Source organism: Sturnira hondurensis, unplaced genomic scaffold (assembly GCF_014824575.4).
Source record: "Sturnira hondurensis isolate 20B ecotype Veracruz unplaced genomic scaffold, ASM1482457v3 Scaffold0007036, whole genome shotgun sequence".
In the NCBI taxonomy this organism is placed as follows: domain Eukaryota; kingdom Metazoa; phylum Chordata; class Mammalia; order Chiroptera; family Phyllostomidae; genus Sturnira; species Sturnira hondurensis.
In genome coordinates this window covers 3,576,912-3,586,715 of record NW_028079667.1, presented here as the reverse complement: position 1 = coordinate 3,586,715, position 9,804 = coordinate 3,576,912, and the positions used below count along the sequence as shown (strand labels likewise).

Genomic DNA, 9,804 nt, shown 5'->3' with positions numbered 1-9,804 from the left:
CCCCAGTCTGCACATATGTGACACATTTGGGTATTTAGCACAGTTTCAGATTTTGGAATCTCAACCATTTATACAAATTAATGTTTTTCATGATTTTAGTAAGGGAACACAAATGTATAAATTGGGTAATTTGGGTCTGCCCTGTTGTCAATTATACTAATAAACTAGTAATAATATACTAAATTATACTAATAAAATAGGGACACACTGTAGCAATTAGGTTTTTTTTTTTTTGCTTAAAATGAACACTTTTTAATGTGAGCTCATCATAGACTTGCCTTGCTTACATAGAGTTATAAAGAGATCCTAAAGCTAACTTGAATTATTATTTTAGGAAAAAGAAAACTTGGGGGACAACATAAACCCAAATAAGTAGTGTGGCATGGTAGAGATGCTTAAACACCCTCATAGGCACACGATTTAATTATCAAGATTCTCCATTTAGAATTGTTCAAGGACAAAACATTTACTAAATTAAAGGTAATTTCGTTTGCTCAGAGACGTGTACAGAAGCCTTGGAGTAGAGAAGGAGAAACAGCAACAATGAGATGACGAGTTTGGAGCAGCCCATCCAGTCTCAAGTGTTCCCTTTCCTGGATGTCAATATATACTGTTTGGGATGGAAAAACTCACTTCATACATCACTGAGTGAAAACCTTACATGGCAAGTCATTCTGTAGCTATTTTCTCTTCTATTCATTCATTCTTTCATTATATTAATTCTTAGGTTTTTTTCTGAGTTTCCCATGAAACAAAAAGGGAAGAGTTGGAATTCTAAGAAATTACAAGGCAGTTTATCAAAAGATTGGTTTCAGAGGTGAAATTTAGTATCTGAGAAATTCATACTCTTTCATATTCTCTTGAATGGCATAAGTAAAATTTCTTAGCCATGAGTAATAATAGCTGTGTTAAATTTCCAGTTATGCACATACACTAGTTATTCATTGTTCACTCGAAAAATAGGAGTTGTCATCCTCATTTTGGAAAAGAAAACAAAAGCTCAAAGACAATTAACACGTGGAAAAGCCAATAGTTGAATCTGGGCCTCTCTGCCTTTGAAGTGCACATTCTCTCCCCACTTTATCCCGGTGCAGGTGTGAACTTTTGCTGCAATGCTATCTGCTCTAGGGGAGAATTATTCTTAAAGTTAGCCATGCCCACACCACATTACCTATTATCTAGCATGCTAGTATATGCTCTAAGTCAAATGTTGATTTCACATACAAAAGAATATTCTAAGGATTATAGCTCTTTAACAATGGAAAGAAAATCTTTCTCTAGTTGGGGCAGGACCACTGGCTAAGTTACCGAGCGACCCTACTTTGGATAGAAGCTTGGGCCAACTTAGATCCGTAAGGGCCTAAACAATTTTGACTGTGACAGTGTTTTCTGAGGTAGCTGTAGTGAAGTGAAAAGAGTAGTTGTGAATCACCAGTCATGAAGTCAGTACTTACGGGTTTCAGTCTTGACTTACTATAAGCCTGTCTGAGGGTTAATTTACCTCTCTGGGCCACAGTTTATTCAATTGAAAAAGAAAATGGAGAACAAAAATTCACCTCACACAGTGACTATTAAAATTAATTTAGAAATCAAAAAATAAAGATGCTTTATAAACTATGATACTGATCACTGTATTATGTAGCATTTTGTGGGCATTGTGAATATAGTAATGCATCCAGAAATATTCCTTAAATAGATCTTTAGTGGGAACTTGGTCCATCCTCAAGGGACTTAGTCTGTTTTTATTATATAATTTTACGACTCTTATATTTTCTTCAACCACTTCTATCTCCTTCACTTACTATCTCAAACATAAAATCTGCATTATTTTGTAGTGCTATGCTCTTGATTTCTTCAGGAATTCAATATGGGTGTCCCCTCCCAGAAATGACTTACCCTTTGTTTAACAGTTTGTGGTGTGTTTATTCCTGTGGAAAGCTCTCTCTACGCCTTCAACTCTCTGCTAACCTAAGCACATAGGTAAGTAGTTTACTGTGCCCTGTGCTGTACTTCAAGGCAGTGGTTAATTGTTGTGTATCTGTTTGACTGCTTGTGCTTTAAAAAAGAAGGTACTCTATCACTTCTCTGCCTTTTGGCTAAGGTCAAGTGTAGTATCTGTTCTTACCAGTTTAAAAAAGAAGATATTAAAATATCAGTTTAAATTACAAGATACTCTAATTAAAAAGGACTATAAAAGTTAAAGTTCCTAATATTTATTTTCTGCCAAACATTGTATTTAGGGGCTGGGTAGGACTGTTTTCTTCATCTGAAGCAACTTCATTTCTAATAATGTAAGGAAGGCTATGGGGCAAAAAAGACAAACGTGAGCTTTATTTTATCTCTACTTGTATATTTACCTAGCTCTTGCAAGCATTTATTTTATTATTTTATTTTTCCTTTTAATTTTTCCATGTATGTACATTTGATATATAATATTATGTTAGTTATATTTGTTTCAGGTGTATGAATAGTGATTTGACACTTTCATTCCTTACTATGCGATCACCCCACTTATTCTTGTCATCAGTTGTCGCTGTGCAAATGTGTCCCAATATCATCGACAATATTCCCCTTCATCTGTTTCACTCATCTTCCCAATCATTCCCTTCCCATCCCATTGCCCTCTGTTTCTTTCTATGAGTCCGGTTTTGTTTTATTTTGTTTGTATGCTGGTTTTGTTTTATTTTTAGATTCCACATGTAAGTGAAAACATATGGTCTTTGTCTTTCTTGGCCCGACATATTTCACTTTGCATAACACCCTTTAGATCCATCCATGTCGTTACAAATGGTAAGATTTCATTCTTTTTTAATATTTATTTATTTATTTTTAGAGCAAGGGAAAGGGAAGGAAAAGGAGAGGGAGAGAAACATCCATGTGTGGTTGCTTCTCATGTGCCCCGCACTGGGAACTGGCCCACAACCCAGGCACGGGCCCTGACTGGGAATTGAACTAGGGACCCTTTGGTTCACAGGCCAGCACTCAATCCACTGAGCCACACCAGCCAGGGCAGATGTCATTCCCCTTTACATTGCTGCATAATATTCCATTTTATATATATATATGGAGAGAATGTATATAGAATTCCATTATATAAAATATATACAATATATACAGAATTCCTATCTATCTATCTATCTATCTATCTATCTATCTATCTATCTCTACACATACTTATATAACATATTCTTTACCCATTCATCTATCGATGGACACCTACGTTTCTTCCATAGCTTGCCTATCATAAATAATGCTGCAATGAACACAGGCATACACATATCTTTTCAATTAGTGTTTTTGTTTTCTTTGGCTAAATACCCAGGAATGAAATTGCTGGGGTGTGTGGTATATCTACTTCTTAGTTTTCTGAGGAAACATCAGGCTTTGTTCCACAACAACTGCACCATTTCATGTCCCACCAACACTGCACAAAGGTTCCCTTCACTCTGCATCCTCAATAACACGTTATTTGTTGACTTTTTAAAAAATAATGGACATTCTGACTAACGAGGTTGTATCTCATTGTGGTTTTACTTTGCATGCCTCTAATGATCAGTGAGATTGAACATCTTTTCGTGATTTTAAACTCAGTTTGGACATGAAAGCTTTTGCTATCAATCAATATAGTATTACTGTGAATATTCAAACTGTTGAAATAGAGAAAACTTAACTACTTTGTTAACTAATTCTTAAACCAAAATTCCTTGCATCACTGTTGACCAAATGTACAGTTTATTGTGATGGCTGTGACCTCACAGAGTGCTGGTAGAGGGCAAGTGTTAAACTTGCCTCAGAGAGCCAGGTGCCTGCCTCTGACAAGTAAACAAATGGAGCACAGGTCTAATGTTTCAAAGTTATAAATTAAGGTAATAGTTCATAAATACAGTGTTTTATTCTCCTACCTTTAGTAAGTGTACTTTAACAGCAATGAGGTCAATATATATATATATACATGCATTTATGCATACAGTTTTTTAATTTATTTTCTGGAGAGAGAGGAAGGGATAGAGAAAGAGAGGGACAAAACCATCAATGTGTGATGGAAATATCAATCGGTTGTCTCTTGCAAACCCCCAACTGGGGACCTAGCCCGCAACCCAGGCCTGTGCTCTGATGGGACTTGAACTTAGACCTCTTGGTTCATAGGCCAATGCTCAATCTGCTGAGCCCCAGCCAGGGCCATATGATTGTTTTTAATATGACTACAAATCAGCAAAATGTCTTGTGTGAATGCTTTCTTTAGGCATATTATGCCTAAATAATAAAAGAAAGAGATGGATCATTCACTAAGTATTATATATTTCTTGTAAAATTTCAGGTAAATCACCAATTATGTTGCCATAATCAATATTTTCACATAATTTAGGTTCTATTTAAAATTATGACAGGTTACTCATTTTTTCTCAGGACATTGTAGCTCTTTGTTGGTTTATGTTCATTAATATCCATTTAAAGAATCTTCCTTTTCCAAGAGAGTAACATCTGGAATTTTTAATGAAATTTTTAAAGCATTCCTTACATTTGGGAATAAATCATGAATTTGGAAAATTATTTTAAACATTGTAATTGTGTAATATAATGAATTATTATTACTGATATTATTTTAAAATATTTTAATGTACAATGTCTGGAAAACTGTCTCTACAGAGTTTAGGTTATTTGTATGTTTATTTTCTGCTTTATATTCATAAAAATGTTTCCATGTCCTTCTTACTTCTATCTACTTTGAAAGAATGTCACTTTTGTTACATATTTTACATGCAGTTTCTTACAATTTAGGGGAAATATTTTTTCTAAATTAAAAAATATATCCTTTAAAAAGTGAAGTAGCTGCTTTGGTATTTTTGTACCCAATCGCGGGATGTAAAATAATCAAAATTAATTTTATTATCTATGAAAGTCCATGATTCACTCTTTATTTGAGGATCTTTTATTGTTTACCTTAATTCTTCCAGAGCACCATATATTTTCTAAATGGAATTTAGTTGCTTTAATAGAGTAGTGTTGACATTTTGTCAGATGCCTGAGAGTTCTTAATTGAAGTCTAGCAGGTAGGGAGCCTAAAGAATAAACACCTTAACTTCACTCTCCTCCTTCTTGCTCGTTACCTGCTTTCATATGTGCCACTGACTAAACCCAGTGGAAGGCAGAAAGTTCATCTAGAAGCTGTTGGTTGCAGCCCAGAGCCCTGGAATTTCTCTCAAGAACCTGGGTGATGTGCACAGTCTCCAGCTGCTGCAGGTGTTCCTGCTAAATGCGTACACCTACACCCTTCTCAAGAGGATTACCTCTGGGTGATGGAAGTCACCCAGTGATTACCTGGTGATTCCTGGGAGTTATACATGACCCAGTTACACACGATCCTCTGCCACTGACCCAGGAGTTGCTACAAAAACCTGCTCCTTTGCATTAAGATGGGAAAGACTCTATGTCACAATTTATGCTCCAGAGCTCCCTGTGAGATCACACCAAAGCTAGGATTTGCTCGAAACCACATTCTTCTGTAGCTCCTCATTTCCTAGGGGCCTCCTCATTCCCTGCTAGTTTCTCCTGAGAGCATACTCTCGCTATATATCTCCTGGGTTCTCACATTCCCATCTCGGAGTCTGCTCCTAGGGAACCTGTCAGGAGAAAGAACATAGTCATAGCAGCCTTGGAGATCAACCTCTGCAACAGAGAGCAGGGTGGAGAAGGGTGGAAAGTCAATCCGAAGATCTACTAATAAGAGAGATCTGGTACCCTGGAATAACATGCAGCTGTGGGAACACTGTTGGGTGCCCACCCAAAATGCATTACCCTCACCTTCTTTCCTAACAGATCTTGACTTTCAGAGTAAAAACTGCTAAATTTCTCAATATTCCTTGAAGCTAGGGATGTCGCAGTTCAGGCCCATGAGATGTAAGCAGAAGTCTCAGGGGAGATCGTCTCATCCTAATTAAAAAGATGAAGCTACACAAGGAGAAAGACATTTTGCCCTCACCCCTCCCCCTTCTTCATGCCTGAAACACAGGGACGGGAAGCCTGGAAGGGCAGTAGCCATCTGGTGACTATGATCTGAAAAGCATGAGGACAAAAGGCAATATGTTCAGATTCTTTAGTGGAAAGAGATTCTGGGTCCCTGTTGTGCCAGTCCAGACTGCCTCCCCTTAGATTTCTCGTTGTACATGGAAAATAAAACCTCTTTTTAAACCATTCTTAGATTTTCTGTTATTTGTGGCTGAAGTCACTCCTGTTATAGCAGCCATTACAATAATGAAATAGAGTTACACCACAGACTCAGAGTTTTGTTTCATCAGAGCAACACCCATCTATAACATAATACTTTTCACCTCTGAGCATTTAGTCTAGTTTATGGCTCCTGCACCAAGTGCACTGAAAAACAAAGCCAGGGACTCTCCATGCGTTAGTCACGTAGAGAGACATGATTCTGCAGCCTGAGACAAAATATCTGGAGAGTGTAGAGGCCACTCGGCGTGCAGAACAATTTTAACAGGTGCATGAAAATCAGCCAAATGGAAATGAGCTGAGGCTGAAGGTAATTCTCGGTGTCTTATCCAAAAATGTGTCTGGAAATTACTGACTAGTGTAAATGCGCATGGCTCTGGTTTCAAATCTTGCCCAAGAGGAGAAATAAGTCTTGTCACAACAAGATATCCAAGTGACTTTTTGGCCGATATTGCACATACTTTCCAGGAGAAATAGTTTTCTGAGTCAAGTCACATTTCTAAAATACAGACACAGACATGAATGCCTTGTTTAAATAGCAATGTACAACGTGATAAGTGTTAATACTTCTGACAACTGTTAAAATTGAGGAGCTACTTTTTAAAGCATTGTGGGTAACATCTCTTTGTCTTTGTGATACACAATTTCATAGTCAAATGCCAAGAGCAAATGCTCTGGGCTGGAATGATTTGGAGACAGAAGAATTATGAAAAGTAACTGTGCAACAGTAACCCAAACCAATTTATCACTTCCTTCATTAATGTGCAAAAGAGACAACTTTCCATAATACTCAGGTAGAGATGATGAAATGCTATTTAGTCCAAAAGAAGATGCTGCGCAAGAAGGAGGCTTTTCTGAGCCTTGTTAATATGGAGCATCGGAATACGTGATACACACAGAGAGGCACAAACCACCCTGGTAATCATTCCTCTATAATCTTTGACTTTATGGTTTGAACCAGTGATTTTATATCTTTGAACATAAGCTTTATGGATGGAAATCAAGCTCAACCAACATATACATGGGCAGAATCAACCCTAAATTACGTAAAAGTTGTTATAGCTAGAGACCATAATATTTGGACGTAAATCTAAGGGGGAACTCTAAACTTTATTCTTTCCAGCCACAAAACAATGAGTCTGACTATGTTTGACTGGTATGTTTATAAAAACACACTTGACTGGTGTGTTTAATACAATGGGAAAAAGGAATGTCGAGAAAAAGTTAACAGAAATATTTTTTGCAGAGTATCAATCACTGAAGATCAAAAGGAAATATTACATAAAAATGTATCACAAAGAATATATAAATAAGTGGACATGAGGACAATCATCAGCCCACACATGTAAAGGTAGATTGTGAGTTAGTAACGAAAGCTGTTTTATGGCACATTGGAATTTGGACTTCCTTACGTGGTAGGGGCCCACTGAAGGATTGTAAGCCTGTACCATGAGCAGATACATATTTTAGGAACATAACTTTGACAAACGTGTTTACACTGGAGAGCAGGGGGAAACAGAGATAAAATACCATATACAAATGGGGAGAAACTGAACTCAAACATTAATTTATGTGATAGAATAGACAGTACCAAAATGAGAGAAGCTGAGATGTGGAAATGGGTGGGAAGGAAAAGTTGATCGTTTTTGTTAGATTTTTATTTTGGAGACTTAAGTCAATGCTATGACATTCAATAATATAGTCGTATGAAGAAGAAAACAGGTATATGGGGAAAATGGAGAGAATATTGAGTTATGGTTATATAGGACCTGCTAGTAGAATTTTTCTGATGTGGCATTTAGATATATAGGTACAAACTTCAAAAGGAAGGTAAAAGATGGGAAGTCACTAAGAGTAGGAGAAGAATTTAAAATCATAGGATTGGATACTACCTCTTACGGGAAACAGTATTGAAAATAGGAGAGAGTTAAGGATAGATTCTTAGAAAATACTTCAATCAAGAATCAGAGAAGGGAGGAGAGGATGCTAACTTTAAATCTAATCATTATGTTTGGCTTAACTATGTTTCTTATTGTGAGCATTTTTCATTTGTTTCAATTTTCCATTCTGGTGTCAATTCAATTCACCAGTATAAGAGATAAAAGCCTGAATGTGAATACCATTTCAGTAGTTGTACTAAATATTTCCAGATGATTCCCAGTATGAATATATATTAAAATAGAATGCATATTGTTTTGCATTTGCATCAGGAATTCTAACAATTTTGAAAGAAAGTACAGAATCTTCTATATAGTAACTTTATGAAATTATCTCCAAAAAAACCTCTTCCAAACTATTCAAGATATATGATATAGTGTTAAACAATTCTTTAGAGTAACTAGATCTTAGACTAAAAATTCAAGGAAAAAATCTAGCAATATTCTTAAGGGAATATAAAGAATATATAAGTTGGTCCATTAAAAAATCACATCTCTAGGTGTACATTCAGATTTCAAGGACTATTTGCCACTGGGTAATAGTCTCTGATATTTTTAATGTTCAGGGAATATTAGATGAAATACAAGGAAACTACAGACTTCTTATCTGGAGAATAAAAAGAAAACAAAATACAGTGTCCCATCTGTTAACTGAAAAAGAAAAATTTAACTGAAATGACTGCTTCATAGATACGACACACTGCTAAGTTTCACTTTAACTAAAATTGCCCACTGACCTAGGACAATGCAGCTTCGTCAGTGAATAGCTGGATAAAGGTAACTACGGTCCCACTGTTACTTCTCTGCTCTTCCTGTAATAGATGGAAGAGAAACAAGATTCTCATGTCTTCTGGCAAGACATTTTGAGCTTTAGCATTTGACACTGTTTTCCAAGGTTTTCTTGCCCAAGAAAATAATTTATAAATTTTATTTTTATATATCTACTTGTATATATCACATTACCTCATTCGATACGCAAAAGAGACCATAGAATAGACAAAGCTGATATAATTATTTCAGTTCTAGATATGAGAAAACTGAGACAAAATAATAATAATGTTAGAACTATTATCTTTTTAAAACTTTGGTGCAAGTGCTGTGCTATGAACATTTCTTTATAAATCTTTACAACTAGGCTTGGGGTTAATACTAATTTTATTTTCAATTTCCAGATGAAGAAACTGAGTTTTAGAGAGATTTGGGAACTCTTCCAGGGTCACATAGCTAGTGAGTGTTAGGAATGGGACCCAGCTAGATCTTTCAGATGCTGAATTCCATGTTCTTAACCTTTGTTCTACTTTCCAGATGTGAAATGTCTTGGGAGAATACTTGTCAGAGAGGAACAGTTCAGAAAAAGGCAGAGAATCGACTCTGCAGCAATTGCGAATATCTTCATGGCGTACAGCTACCAATGGGAGAACTGGGATTGAGTCCAGGTTCGTAACTTCAAACCATGGATCCAGAACTCTGCAGAGTACCCTTAATACTTGACATACCTGGTTACACAGACAACCCAGCCCACAGCCGTGCACTAACTCCAGTCAGAGGAGTTGACAACAACCTTGGATTTTAAAGTTTCGTGCCATTGTGTGATTTTCTAGGCTGACACCTAGAGCAGTTGAATTTATTGAACAGTGATGTG

General features: G+C 36.3%; 1 pseudogene; it reads left to right on the top strand.

Annotated features, from left to right (window-relative positions):
- Positions 1-2,076: 2,076 nt before the first annotated feature.
- LOC118990475 (uncharacterized) lies at positions 2,077-2,178 on the top strand (annotated as a pseudogene).
- Positions 2,179-9,804: the final 7,626 nt, after the last annotated feature.